The sequence below is a fragment of the Podarcis bocagei genome (assembly GCF_964188305.1).
Source record: "Podarcis bocagei genome assembly, chromosome: 8".
Classification (NCBI taxonomy): domain Eukaryota; kingdom Metazoa; phylum Chordata; class Lepidosauria; order Squamata; family Lacertidae; genus Podarcis; species Podarcis bocagei.
This window is the reverse complement of record NC_138133.1, coordinates 4,189,741-4,201,889: the sequence shown is the minus strand read 5'-3', so window position 1 is coordinate 4,201,889 and position 12,149 is coordinate 4,189,741. Positions and strand designations below refer to the sequence as shown.

At 51.8% G+C, this 12,149-nt stretch overlaps 1 long non-coding RNA gene across 1 annotated transcript in view; it reads right to left on the bottom strand.

The window, feature by feature from the left end:
* The window catches only part of LOC308594050, a 34,947-nt gene extending 32,078 nt beyond the window's left edge, over nt 1–2,869 (bottom strand). Inside the window, exon 1 of the long non-coding RNA XR_014011267.1 lies at nt 2,815–2,869. This is a non-coding gene — a long non-coding RNA (uncharacterized lncRNA). The remainder of the gene's footprint in view (nt 1–2,814) is intronic.
* Between the last annotated feature and the right edge of the window lie 9,280 nt (nt 2,870–12,149).

Genomic DNA, 12,149 nt, shown 5'->3' with positions numbered 1-12,149 from the left:
CTGTTCTGGCAGCCAAGGATACACCAGTCTTCTTATGCAAAGGAGAGTTCCTGGGATCCTCACATCACACCAAGCTACAATAGTGATAGTCTACATCAGCCTTTCCCAACCTAGTGCCATCCAGATAGGAGGGAGCGGGTGGCGCTGTGGTCTAAACCACCAAGCCTCTTGGACTTGCCAATCAGAAGGTCGGTGGTTCGAATCCGCACGACAGGGTGAGCTCCCATTGCTTTGTCCCAGCTCCTGCCAACCTTGTAGTTTGAAAGCATACCAGCATGAGTAGATAAATAGGTACCACTGTGGCGGGAAGGTAAACAGTGTTTCTGTGCACTCTGGCTTCCATCATGCTGTTCTGTAGCACCTGAAGCGGTTTAGTCATGCTGGCCACATGACCCAGAAAAGCTGTCTGTGGACAAACCCTCAGCCTGAAGTGAAATGAGTGCCACACCCCATAGTCGCCTTTGACTGGACAAGGGTCCTTTACCTTTTCCTTGCCATCCAGATATTTTGGACTGCAACTCCCATCATACCTGACTATTGTTCATGTTGGTCATGTTGCCCAGACCAAACTATTTGGCTACACCCGGTAGAGTTACATGGTCAGAAGGGAGAGCAACAACCAGTATTTTCACTTTTACCACTCCTGATGCTTTGAATAACAGTTTTCCTGTTCCTGGTAACAGGGACCTTGGCCTGCTGAATGGCGGGGCCATTCTGCCCAAGGCTGTGACAAGGCAGAGAAGACTCTTTGCAATGAACCCTGCCCAAGAGAGAAAGAAGCAGAGATGGGGAATCGAAGGCAGGTGGGGAAGTGGGGAACAGAACCCCCCTCCCCATTTCAAAATGTAATCAAGTACTCTGTAAAAACAACACTCCTTGGAATAGACTGCACTGAGCTTCCTTCAGTGTGCTTGTGTATACACCATACATTTAAAGTGCATGGCTTCTCCCCAAAGGATCTTGGGAACTGCAGTTTACCCCTCAGAGAGCTACAGTTCCCAGCACCCTGAATAAACTACTGGCCTGTCAATTATCAAGCTTGCCCAGCTTCACACTCTTTAAAGCCAGCTTTTCTTCTCCTCCTTTCTTTGCATCTTGGCCCAAGCGTATAACAGCTTCTGTCAGGGGAAGAGATGGTTTCGTCGTTTTAGAGCGCAGTGTTCAGCTCCTGGAAGCACCAGAATGTGTTTTCCCAGTGGAAGGAAAGCGGCTCCAAACTCACACAGACATCAAGAGGGAGAGAGCGGGGGCAAAGCAGGGTGTTCTTCCTTGCTTCAGAAGCCATCGTCTCTTTTGCCCGGGCGAAGGGAGTACAGGCTGACTCCCAAGAGCACAGCTGCTGTGTGCACCAGCACAACAGGGGCAGCAAGCATAAAGCAGTGGGGGGATGCCAAGAAGAAAGAGGAAGAAGAAGAAAGTGGGAAATGGTTTTGAAATTGCCTTTTCCTATTGCTGGGGGGAAAGAGAAAAGAGAAGTCTGAGAAGCAACTCTTCTCTATGCAGAAGGTGCATGCCATGTAAAAATGGCTTAGCGTGCATTTGTCATGGAGATCACTGACTCCCTCCTTCCAGAAGGAATATGACATGTAAGGGGAATAACAGTCAGACACAAAGGCCTGGTGCAGAGAGGGTCCCTTCACACACAACATTTTGTGGTATGCCTAAAAATGCAGCGGTGTGGATGTGACAAGCACAGGAGTGAGAAAATGTACCGACAATGGCCGGCCTGGGTTTTCTCCCAAGTAATGTATGGAAACGATCATTGTGAGGTAGGTTAGACTGAGAGCCAGTGGCTGACCCAAGGTCACCCGTTGCTGCAGGAGGACTTGAAGTAGGACCATCCCATTTCAAGTCTTGACACCGGCCACAACTCTTATATAATGCATAGGAGTAGTGAGAGCAAAAGTATCAGGAACTGCTTGCATATGTTTTGAAGTGTCAAAACACCAAAGGCAAACATGTCAACACACCTTGCTTTTATCCAATGCTATAAACTCCTGCTTGGAAGCCAAGGATACAGGACAGTAGGGGAGAAATTCATCCGTTCCTTTCCTGGTTCCCATCAGATCCCGGTAGTGACCCACCAGACTCCCCAATGCTGGTACTGTCCCTGCATCTCAGCTGGCCAGCTCAGCTTGCTCTGTGTGCCAGCACCAGACATGGGGCAGAAGACCAGGCTGAGGGCTGGGACTGTCCAGGAGGCAGAGCAAGGCAGCCACCTCAGGCACTGAAATTGGAGGAGGGCCTGTCCAGCCCCAGGAGAAGTATGGAGGAGGAGCTGTGGCAGCTTCCAGCGAGATCTTACAAGAACCCCACTAAATCAGGGGGGGTTCTCATGACATCTCCTAGGGCTTGAGAGATCTCACAGGAACCCAGAAACCACAGCTGCACAACCCCACGAAGTGAGGCTTTGGTGGGGGAGGCAAGGGGGTGCACGGCACATGGTGCTCAGTGCACATGCACCTCAGGTGGCAAAATGGGATGGGCTGCCCCTGACCGGACTGGATGGGCTTTTGGTCTCAACTATGAATGCAAGCTTTGTGTTCTTAATTGCAATCAGGAGAGGCAGCGCAGGCAGACACTGGGGTTTATGGTTCCTGGTATGAAAAAGCAAAAACAGCACCTGAAAGTCCGACCTTTGATTCCTGTTTGTTATCCGAGAATCAGAATCAATTCTGACTCTTTCCCCTCCCCGATGCTTAAAACTATCTGGAGGTGGACCAGCCGAGTAATTGTGAAAGCTGCATTTAAGTTTTTTAAAACCCTATATGATAATATGCCTCCATTAGTCACACACAGCCTTTGATTTCTTACCTCCTAATCGTATTTCTCCTTCGCTAATCAGCACACCTGGATCCCTGAGTTTCTCTTCCTCGCTCTGTGCCCCCTGACACCCCACCCCCTCCCTGGTTCCCACACACAGTGACTCCCTTCATTTTTTTTACACTCCAAACTGACCACACTCTCCTTGTACTCGCACAGCTTGTCAGCATTCTCCGATTTTTTACGTGTTGACCTCAACAACCTCTCTTCATGGAGAATTGCAGCATTCTTCCTGTTTTAAACATATTCCATCTGCAGCCTCCCTATAGAATTCCTAAATCTGATAACCAGGGGGTGTGCTTTTGCTTTGAACAGAGAACGGGTTGACCTTTGCTGGTGGAACGGAGGCTGCACCAGAGGGGGAGAAATGGCTTCAGTGAGAACCACTCTTGTTTTACAAACCCTGTGCAAAGGCAGGAAGGGTTGCTGCCGCAAAAACACAAGCTTCTTTGCTCTGTCTTCTCCAAGTCTGTCTTGCTATCACAGTCTTCTCATGTAGGAAAGTGCCATGACAGAAAGAGAAAGAGAGAGAGAGAGAGAGAGAGAGAGAGAGAGACTTTGAATTATTTAGTAATGATAGGATGGCTCTAACTGTTCACAGCCACCAGCTTCTCTGGCTCACGTCTGGCGACTCCAGTCTGAAAGGGCAAGCGAGCACTATTTGTCTTTCGAGTGTACTTCAAGTCTGCTCAAATCTCCCAGTGGCCACAGAAAAGGTGCAAATGAATTTGGACATCCAAGATCACGTTCTCAACCAAGCTGATTTGTTCACTTCTTAAAGCTGAATGTCTCTTCATAGAACATAATTATCTGTCCTGTATTTTAGTACATCTTGGTTCTCTAGTGTACAATTGGACAAACATTAATTCTGAGCGGTTCATTAATTGTTCATTTAAAAAAAGGACTATGTCTATTTATTTATTTTTATTGTAGCCAGATTCATCTTGTGAAAGGTACATTACAGTCATGCAACAAATGATTTCATGAGTGGGACCTGCAAAAAAAAGTTGCAATATATCCCATCTAAATGGAAGGCTCATGTTCTGGATTCCAGACAGCCATTTTGTCCAAACAAGGCATTTCATTCCCCCTCACCCAGGGTTCCATTTTTCTTTTGTGACTATCACTCTATATCCTGGGGCTACTGAGCCTGCTCATTTGTAAGGCTGACCTCCTTACCTGAGGACTGGGAAGTGGCCAAAGTAACAGCAGTGTTTAAAGCAAGGCCCAGGGGGACAGCCAGGAAATTATAGGCTGCTCAGCCTAATGTACTTTCTGGGTAAACCGGTAAAAAACATAGCTAAATATAATATTATCAAGAACAAGTCTTGCTGAATAAGAATCAGCATGGCTTCTGCAAAGGCAAGCCTTGTCTGACTAATATTTTAGAATGATTTGAGAGCACAGGCACCAAGTTGCACCCAACATGGGGGGGGGGGGCTGATGTCATGTGCAAAATGCACATGCACATGACGTCATGCTCATCACACATTGCATGTGTGACAACTGTCACATCAGGAGACGCCAATCAGTCCTCCTCCTAATATGACAATCGCCCACCAGGCCATGCTCGTCCATGCAGCACCTCCCAACGTTGCATAGCCCAAGGCAACTTCTTGCCAGACCTCTTCTGCCCTCTCAAGATTGGGGGGGGGGCTGAGCCCTGTCCCAGCAGACATGGTGGGAGCCATAGAGGCCTCAGCCCCATGGAGTTGGTGTGCGTGCTTGAGAGTGTCAATATGCATGTGGAGAGGGGTATCCAGTTGCCTCACCAAAAACTCCTGAGTATGCTTAGCAATCATGGGATTGCCTTATGTTATGTACTGAGTTGAATAGGATCCAAAATGCAGCAGTCTGATTGGTCCTAGAACAATAGGATTCAGAATGCAGCAGTCTGATTGGTCCTAGAACAAGGCAGCAGTATGATTGGTCCGCAGGAGCCACTCAATCCAGCTCCAGGTGGAAATGAATCCACAACCTGATTGGCCTACAGGAGAATCCCGGAATTAGCCAATCACGTGTAGCCCATTGTGTAAATAATGTATATAAAGCAGATATTGTGGGGGAACTTCCATTCCTCCTCATCACTATGAGCTGAATAAAGAGCATGAAATCCACTCTCGACTCCGAGTATATTTCACTTTAGCTGGGTGAATTTGGGATTTTAAGTGGCTCAGTTCTGCCACAATTCAATTTCATACCCTCCAATATTTTGTAAGTAAATTTGGGGCTCCCCACCACCACCACCCATCTCCATCGCTCTCCCCCTCCCTACCACTGACCCCTTCCTTGCCCACCCAATTGCCCCCTCCTTCCCTTCACTGTCTTTGGCCTCCTGCTCAGTCACCTAGAGCGGCCTTGGGAAGGTCCCTGCTGGAGCAGCCTCTGGGTAAAACTGGGCATCCTGGATTGGGATTAGAAATCCCAATTTAAATTTGGGGTGTGCCAAATTAAATTGGGACACTTGAGGGGTCTGCAATTTGGGTATTCCATTCGGGCCAAAACAGCAAATTCCTTGCCTATCATTTGCAGAGTACCATTCTAAGATGTCCTTTGGGAATCCTCTTCAACCTCTCTTGGCACATTTCCTTTGGAATTGCTGTCTTCTGTTGCTTGAACACTCTGCCATTTCCCATGAATAACATGGTGGTTAGGAAACATTTGTGCCTTTTCTGGGGGAAGAGGCTTACCTTTCCCCTACTTTCTTTTAGAACTCCTTACACCTTTCCCCCTTCCTTTTAAACCTTTAAATAGCCAGCATCTTCTTTTTCTAAGTTATAAAAATGAAAATGGTGGAAAAGGAAAAGGGGAAAGGTAAGAAGTTCATCCACCTCCCTGCCCTCCCTCTCTTAGGGGTCAAATTACATCTCCCAAAATGTCACTGGAATGGCCACCTCTGATTTCTCAGTGAGATGGTGAATTGGGAGCAGCTATTTAGATTCACTCCAAAATGGTGAACTTGTTCTCCTCCTGGTTCAGCGTCTTGCCTCTCTACGGGTTACAGGACAGGAAGGTATCTCTTGTCAGTTGTATCTTTGCAGTCTCAGAGTAATCTCTTGAAGTGTTGGGCTGCATACGCATTACCAGCTTAAAACACAATGATTTGTACACTGATTTGTGCACACAAGTGTTTGTACAAAACACTGTGTGTACAAATCAATGTACAAATCATTGTGTGTACACAACTTCCCAAACCAGCAGTGGGAGCATACTGGGTGCAGAATAAGTGTGTCCACTTCTGCTGCGACAGTCATGTGCATCCTGGTGAAATCTCTGGTATCCTGCCACATTGGAAAAACAGCTCCTTCTCTTTCTGGGCATAGTCTTACTGAATTAGCATAAATGTTTTTAAGATACATACTGCTGAAGCTGCTTCTTGCAACAGGGTTCTTTCTTGTCATTGTGTGTGAGCTTTGTTTCCGGGCTGATGGCATCCTTTTTATTTTGGAAAGTCTTGCCCAGGATTCATTCCTTCCTTCCTTCCTTCTTTTTTTTTTTTTTAAATATTTATTGGATTTTCACAAATTATAAGAACACACACAATACACAATACAAACATACAAACATACACACACAAAAACAAACATGTATAATTTCGAATCCTTTTTTTCTTAAAACTTACTTCACCGACTTCCCCATACCTCCCCTTTCTGCAGCCCAGTTCCCAAATTTGTTTCAGCAAATCCTTCCCCTTGATTTTATCTAATTTTCCCTTATTCTTTTCTTTTACGTAATCTTTTACAGTTGTAATCCCCTATTTTCTATAACCGCAACATTTTAGCACTCATTAATTTTACAATATTTCTTAAGATAAATTTAAAATTTCATCCAATCTTTTTCCGCCATCTCTTTCCCCTGGTCTCGGATTCTGCCAGTCATTTCAGCCAGTCCCATGTAGTCTATCACCTTCGTCTGCCATTCTTCCATCTTTCTTCCTTCCTTCCTTCCTTCCTTCCTTCCTTCCTTCCTTCCTTCCTTCCTTCCTTCCTTTCCCTTCCTTCCTTCCTTCCCCTTCCTTCCTTCCTCTTCCTTCCTTCCTTCCTTCCTTCCTTCCTTCCTTCCTTCCTTCCTTCCTTCCTTCCTTCCTTCCTTCCTTCCTTCCTTCCTTCCTCCCTTCCTTCCTTCCTTCCTTCCTTCCTTCCTTCCTTCCTTCCTTTCCCTTCCTTCCTTCCTTCCTTCCTTCCTTCCTTCCTTCCTTCCTTTCCCTTCCTTCCTTTTCCTCCCTCCCTCCCTTCCTTCCTTCCTTCCTTTCCGTTCCTTCCTTCCTTCCTTCCTTCCTTCCTTCCTTTCCCTTCCTTCCTTTCCCTCCCTCCCTCCCTCCCTTCCTTCCTTCCTTCCTTCCTTCCTTTCCCTTCCTTCCTTCCTTCCTTCCTTTCCCTTCCTTCCTTCCTTCCTTCCTTCCTTCCTTCCTTCCTTCCTTTCCCTTCCTTCCTTCCTTCCTTCCTTTCCTTCCTTCCTTTCCCTTCCTTCTCCTTCCTTCCTTCCTTCCTTCCTTCCTTTCCCTTCCTTCCTTCCTTCCTTCCTTCCTTCCTTCCTTCCTTTCCCTTCCTTCCTTCCTTCCTTCCTTTCCTTCCTTCCTTCCTTCCTTCCTTCCTTCCTTCCTTCCTTCCTTCCTTTCCCTTCCTTCCTTCCTTCCTTCCTTTCCTTCCTTCCTTTCCCTTCCTTCCTTCCTTCCTTCCTTCCTTCCTTCCTTTCCCTTCCTTCCTTCCTTCCTTCCTTCCTTCCTTCCTTCCTTCCTTTCCCTTCCTTCCTTCCTTCCTTCCTTCCTTCCTTTCCCTTCCTTCCTTCCTTTCCTTCCTTCCTTCCTTCCTTCCTTCCTTCCTTCCTTCCTTCCTTCCTTCCTTTTCCTTCCTTCCTTTCCCTTCCTTCCTTCCTTTCCCTCCCTCCCTCCCTCCCTCCCTTCCTTCCTTCCTTCCTTCCTTCCTTCCTTCCTTCCTTTCCCTTCCTTCCTTCCTTTCCCTTCCTTCCTTCCTTCCTTCCTTCCTTCCTTCCTTCCTTCCTTCCTTTCCCTTCCTTCCTTCCTTCCTTCCTTTCCCTTCCTTCCTTCCTTCCTTCTGTGCTGGTCCCGGGGGTAAGGTACCGTGAGTGTAGCAGAGTCCACACGAAGCGGGGCGAGGTCCGATGCAGAGAGACGGGCGGGGAACAGGAACGCTGGAACAGAAGGCTGAGCAGGTAACAGGAACACCGGATGGTCGGGAACAGGAGGCCGAGCAGGGAACAGGAGTACCGGTTAGTCAGGAACAGGAGGCCGAGCAGGGATCAGGATCACAGGAAGGTCCGAAGCCAACAACGACGTTGCTCCCGCAACCTGGGGCCGGGATGAGTGGGCTTTTATCTTCTTCTAAGGTCAGGGGCGGTCCCGACCCCCAGGAGCCCCGCCTACTCTGGCCTTAAGGCGAGCACTCCTCCTGGGGGCAACTAGTTCCCTTCGCCTCTCTGCCCTAAGCCTCTGCAGATCAGGAGAGGCCGAAGGGTTACTGAGCCCTGGAGGAGGCTCACCTGTGGCCACTGAGTCATCAGGCCCCTCTGGGGCCAGGAGGACTTCACCTGGGGCCAGCTCCTGCTGCACTGCCACAGGTGCAGGCTCTTCAGCATCTAGGCCTTGCCCCAGTTCAGCCGGCCCTGGAGGCGGGGACTCCTGTGCAGGCTGGGATTCCTCTGTTTCATCCTCCGAATCGGAATCCCAGGCCATCACACCATCCCCCCTCCCAGCCCCCCCCCTCAACCGAGGGTCCGGACCCGGCTTGCCGGGGTACGTCGCATGGAACTCTCGGAGGCAGGCAGGTGCGTGGACGTTGGCCGCTGGTTCCCAGGAACGGTCCTCCGGTCCGTACCCCTTCCAGTCAATGAGATACTGCAGCTTTCCCCTGCGGTATCGGGAGTCCAGGATGCGTTCCACCTCGTACTCAGGCTCTCCCCGAACCAACACTGGCTGCGGTTGGGGACGGTTCGGGTGGAACTCGTCGGGTGGGGCCACAGGACTCAAAAGGAGCCTGTGGAAGACCGGGTGAACCTTCAGGGTTGCGGGTAACCGGAGACGGAATGCCACAGGAGAGACTTGGTCCACGATAGGGAACGGGCCGGTGAAGCGGGCGTCCAACTTCCGCGAAGGTCGAGAGGGGTGGAGATGGCGAGTGGAGAGCCAAACCAGGTCACCGACGCGAAGTTCCGGCCCCACCTGGCGGTGGCGGTCGGCCTGGGCTTTGTACGCTTCCTTGGCCTGGTGCAGTTGCTCCACCAAAAGCTGTTGCTGGGACTGGAGCTCTTGAAGCCACTCCGTCACTGCCGGGACCGCGGATGCCGGCAGCACCTCTGGAAACAGCCGTGGATGATAACCATAGCTGGCCTGGAACGGGGTCTGCTGGGTGGACGCATTCACCGCGTTGTTATAGGCGAACTCTGCCAATGCCAGGTGGTCGACCCAGTCATCCTGCTGGTAGCTGCAGTAACACCGGAGGTACTGCTCTAGCACCGCGTTCGCCCGTTCCGTCTGGCCATCGGTCTGTGGGTGGTAGGCTGACGAGAGGCAGACCTCTGTCCCGAGGGTCTGGTGTAATGCTCGCCAGAACCGGGATGTGAACTGAACGCCCCGGTCGGACACCACGCGCTCAGGTAGTCCATGCAGGCGGAAGACATGCTGAAGGTACAGCTGCGCAGTTTCCTTGGCTGTGGGTACAGATGGACAGGGAGCGCAGTGTACCATCTTGGTGAAATGGTCGGAGAAAACCAGAAGGCAGGTACAGCCACGAGACGAGGGTAAGTCCACTACAAAGTCCAACGAAACCGTGTGCCAAGGGCGCGGTGGAACTGGCAATGGCTGAAGTAGGCCGGGGGGGTCACCCGGTAGGACCCTTGGCGCGACGGCAGACATCACAACCAGCAACGTAGCGAGCCACGTCAGCCTTCAGGCGGGGCCACCAAAACTCCCGACTGACCAAATGGGTGGTCCGATACCGTCCAAAGTGCCCCGCTGCTGGGGCATCATGGGCCATCCGGAGAACCTCCAGCCGTAGTAGCCCTGGCGGGACGTACAGACGACCGTGGTGCAGCAGCAGGCCCTGATGCAGGACCAGCCCCGGATATTGTGGACTGGACCCTTCAGCCAGCTCCCGGAGACGATCCTGGGCCCAAGCGTCGACCCGCTGCTGTTCCCGCACCCGAACCTGCAGTGGCTGCGCCTCCTGGGTGGCCAGGAATGCAGCCGGAGGTAGGATCGTGGTGGGTTCTGCGTGCTGTACCGTGTCTGCGTTGTCTTCAGGTTTCCGGGACAGGGCATCCGCCTTCTGATTCTGAGAGCTAGGGATGTAGCGGATACGAAACTGGAACCGGGAAAAGAACAACGCCCACCGGATCTGTCTTTGGTTCAGCTTGCGGGTGGTCTGGAGGTACTCCAGGTTCCGGTGGTCGGTTCTCACCTCCACCAGATGTCGTGCCCCCTCAAGATGGTGGCGCCAGACCTCAAAGGCTACCTTGATGGCCAGTAGTTCCCGCTCCCACACAGTATAGTTACGCTCCGCTGGGAGGAGCTGGCGGGAATAGAAGGCGCAGGGTAAAAGTGGCGCTTCCGGTCCGTACTGCTGAGACAAGACGGCACCGAGAGCCGTACTGGAGGCGTCAGTCTCTACCACAAAGGGTCGAGAAGGATCCGGATGTTGCAAGATTGGCGCTCTCTGGAAACAGGCCTTCAACCCTTGAAACGCCTCCTCCGCCTCCTTGTCCCAGGAAAACGGCGTCTTGGGGCGCAGTAGTCGGGTCAACGGGGTGGTGCGGTGAGCATAGTCCGCAATGAAGGTCCGGTAATAGTTGGCGAACCCCAGGAAACGCTGTAGGTCCTTGCGGTTCCAAGGTGCCGCCCATTCTCGAACCGCTGCCACCTTCCCAGGATCCATCTGCACCCCACCTGGTGAGAGTCGGTGACCCAGGAAGTCCACTGACCGCTGATGAAACTCGCACTTGCTCAGCTTTGCATACAGACGATGCTCGCGCAAGCGCTGCAGCACGGTCCGGACATGGCCTTCGTGGCACGCCGGGTCACGGGAGTAAACCAGAATGTCATCCAAGTACACCACCACGTACTTGTCTAGCAAGTCCTGGAACACGTGGTTGATGTACCATTGGAACACAGCAGGCGCGTTGCACAAACCAAAGGGCATAACCAGGTATTCGAACTGTCCGTACCGGGTCCCAAATGCGGTCTTCCACTCATCCCCGGCACGGATCCGAATCAAATTGTAGGCACCCCGGAGGTCTAGCTTGGTGAACACCTGCGCCCCTTGCACCCGCTCCAGTAACTCCGAAATAAGGGGCAAAGGGTACCGGTCCGGGATGGTGATTTTGTTCAGGGCCCGGTAATCATGGCAAAGGCGGAGCTCTCCACATTTCTTTTTAACAAAGAGCACTGGCGCAGCAGTGGGCGAGGTAGACGGCCTAATGAACCCACGCTCCAGGTTCTTGCGCAAGAAGTCCTGTAAAGCCTCGCGCTCTGGCTCTGTTAACGAGTATAAGCGACTCACCGGTAGAGGCGCTCCGGGCTGGAGGTCTATGCCACAGTCAAAGGACCGATGCGGCGGCAGCTGGTCTGCCCCCCGTTCCTCAAACACGTCGTGATAGTCCCGGTATTCAGCGGGGAGCGTTGCAGCAACCTCCTCAGTGGGCGCAGCTGCTAGCATCTCAGTCTCAGCAGGAGAACTGGGGTCTGGGAAGTGTACAGTCCGTTTGACCCAGTCAATCCGCACATTGTGAGCCTCCAGCCAGTCCATCCCAAGCACCAGGGGGAACCGGGGCATGGAGGCAATATCCAGAGTTCGCATCTCACGGTGCTGCTGGAGGCACAGGACCAGGGGCTGGGTCTCCTGAGTGACGGCACCCGAACGCAGGGGCCGTCCGTCGATTGCCTCCACCTGCACCGGTTCTGGCTTGTTCCGAAGTGGCACCCGATGCTGGGCAGCAAAAGCAGCGTCCATATAAGAGCGGGTTGCGTCCGAATCCACCAGCGCATGGGTAAGAATCCATGGCCCTCCTGGAGGGTATAGATGTACCGGAACCATAAGGTGTTGTAATTCAATTGGTGCGGCCCCATTCTGTGCTGTTTGGGACCCCAGGTAGCCAGGGCCATCAGCTACTGGGGTTTGGTGGTTTCCCTGCGGCTGGCGTTTCTCAGGACAGGACCTTGCATAGTGTCCGCTTCCGCCACAATAGAGACATAGATTCCCCTCCCGACGCCGCGACTTCTCTGCGGGGGAGAGGCGTGGCCGCACTGCCCCAAGCTGCATAGGTTCCTCCAATGACTTAGCTGGGCCGGTGGGGCTGCTGGTAGACACTGGGGC